This window comes from Schistocerca americana, unplaced genomic scaffold, assembly GCF_021461395.2.
Source record: "Schistocerca americana isolate TAMUIC-IGC-003095 unplaced genomic scaffold, iqSchAmer2.1 HiC_scaffold_77, whole genome shotgun sequence".
Classification (NCBI taxonomy): domain Eukaryota; kingdom Metazoa; phylum Arthropoda; class Insecta; order Orthoptera; family Acrididae; genus Schistocerca; species Schistocerca americana.
In genome coordinates, this window is record NW_025726533.1 from 92,501 (window position 1) to 95,000 (window position 2,500).

Consider the following 2,500-nt stretch of genomic DNA (forward strand, 5'->3'; position numbering starts at 1 on the left):
AGTCAGCGGGGGATGTTGGTGCAGCCGTTTTCGGGAGAAGGGACGTCCGCGCGCGAAGCAGGCGTTCCGGAAGGGCGCGGGCCAGAAGGAAGAGATTCATCACTTTCACCAGGACTTCGTGCGGCAGGCGCCGCAACTCCGCTGGGGTAAGGCCGTCCGGCCCGGCTGCTGATCCCCTGGGCGGCAACGCGGCGGCGACCTCCTCATGTGTGACCGGCCCCCATATGCACTCGAGAGCGACAGGCTCTGAGTGCGGGAGGAGGCGGTCACGAATGAAGCCCGCGGTGGAGATGGGCTTCTTGGTGAAGAGGTCCGCCCAGAAGTCCAGCAGACCAGGGATGGCAGGTGGCGGCTGGAGCAGGGTGCCATCCAAGAGGCCGCGCACGCAACGCGCACGCGACCGTCGGAAGGCATCCTGCGTTCTCGCGTACTCCCAGCGGCGCCGCTTGCGCTTCTGCGTCGGCGGCGCGGCAGGCGGCCGCTTCGATGGTTGGCGCGGCCGCTGTGTCCTGGTGATCGATCTCTCCCCTCTGGACCCGACCGACGCAAGGGCATCCGGGAGCATGCCCAGGATGACATCGGGCGGCGTGCCCCGCCCCAGACCGATGACACGATCCAGGGCAGAGAAACGCTGGGCGGAAGCGGGTAGCCCCGCCAGATGCTCCCAGATGGCGGCGTCAGTCGGCCCCTCCGGCGGCGGCCCGGTGGTGTCGGCCGCGAAGTCCTCGGCTGCGTCGACGGGCGGCGCAGCGGCCTCGCCCGCGTCAGGCAGCGGGCTCGCCGCTCCCCGGCGGGACGCCGGCTCTTCCCCCCGACCGATCTCAAGCGCCTCCATGAATTGGCGGACAAGCTGCTTGTGGGCAGCTTGCCGCCGTCGGCACTTGATTGCCTCAAGCGTTCGGTCGGGGAACATCCTGATGAGCTCTTGATTTACAAAGAAGAACCGGGCGTCCCTCTCGAGGAACAGTTCGGCCTCTGCCTTGGCGAGCGACAGGACTTCTTCCTCCGTCCACCTCGCGCGATGCCTCTCCGTGACGATCTCCGCGTTGGCGGCCGCAAGGTGTTGGCGGCGGCGATGGACCCCGAGACCGTTTTTGGTGGTGAAGCTGCGGTGGCACTCACTACAGGCGTATACAGCTGCAAAAGTTACAAGATTATCGGCACGGCCGGTTGGCCGGCTAGGTGCTGGGGGAGTTGGGGTGGCACCTTCAGCGGAAGGGCCACCACTTATTCTCTGGTTACTGCCCCCAACTAAAAAAGGGATAGTGCGAGGGGGGGCTGGTAACCCCCCCAAGCCCCTGGTGCGGTCTTCCACTCTGCTAAAATCAGCGGGCCCACGAGAAGGGGAGAAGACCGCAGGAGAGGAGAGGCTAAGAGGGCTAGGCCCATGTATTGCGCATCACTCTCCCTGTAACTATAACCCAAGGAAGGCACCTCGCAGCAGCAGCACGACCGCATCAAGACCGCACTTCGAAAAGCCAAGTCCGGATGCAGCCACACCGCCGCCACTTGGCCACCTTAAGAGAGTCATAGTTACTCCCGCCGTTTACCCGCGCTTGCTTGAATTTCTTCACGTTGACATTCAGAGCACTGGGCAGAAATCACATTGCGTCAACACCCGCTAGGGCCATCGCAATGCTTTGTTTTAATTAGACAGTCGGATTCCCCCAGTCCGTGCCAGTTCTGAGTTGATCGTTGAATGGCGGCCGAAGAGAATCCGCGCACCCGCGCGCCCCCGGAGGAGCACGCTAAGGCGGACGCGGCCTCGCAGCAAGGAAGATCCGTGGGAGGCCAAGGCACGGGACCGAGCTCGGATCCTGCACGCAGGTTGAAGCACCGGGGCGCGAACGCCGCGCAGGCGCGCGCATCCTGCACCGCCGGCCAGCACGAGGCCAACCAACGGCGAGAGCAGACCACGCCCGCGCTAAACGCCCGCACTTACCGGCACCCCTACGGCACTCACCTCGCCCAGGCCCGGCACGTTAGCGCTGACCCACTTCCCGACCAAGCCCGACACGCCCCGATCCTCAGAGCCAATCCTTATCCCGAAGTTACGGATCCAATTTGCCGACTTCCCTTACCTACATTATTCTATCGACTAGAGGCTCTTCACCTTGGAGACCTGCTGCGGATATGGGTACGAACCGGCGCGACACCTCCACGTGGCCCTCTCCCGGATTTTCAAGGTCCGAGGGGAAGATCGGGACACCGCCGCAACTGCGGTGCTCTTCGCGTTCCAAACCCTATCTCCCTGCTAGAGGATTCCAGGGAACTCGAACGCTCATGCAGAAAAGAAAACTCTTCCCCGATCTCCCGACGGCGTCTCCGGGTCCTTTTGGGTTACCCCGACGAGCATCTCTAAAAGAGGGGCCCGACTTGTATCGGTTCCGCTGCCGGGTTCCGGAATAGGAACCGGATTCCCTTTCGCCCAACGGGGGCCAGCACAAAGTGCATCATGCTATGACGGCCCCCATCAACATCGGATTTCTCCTAGGGCTTA

The 2,500-nt window shown here is 63.5% G+C and overlaps 1 pseudogene; it reads right to left on the reverse strand.

Moving 5' to 3' along the window:
* Positions 1–2,500, reverse strand: part of LOC124590719 — a 7,955-nt pseudogene that overhangs the window by 3,554 nt on the left and 1,901 nt on the right.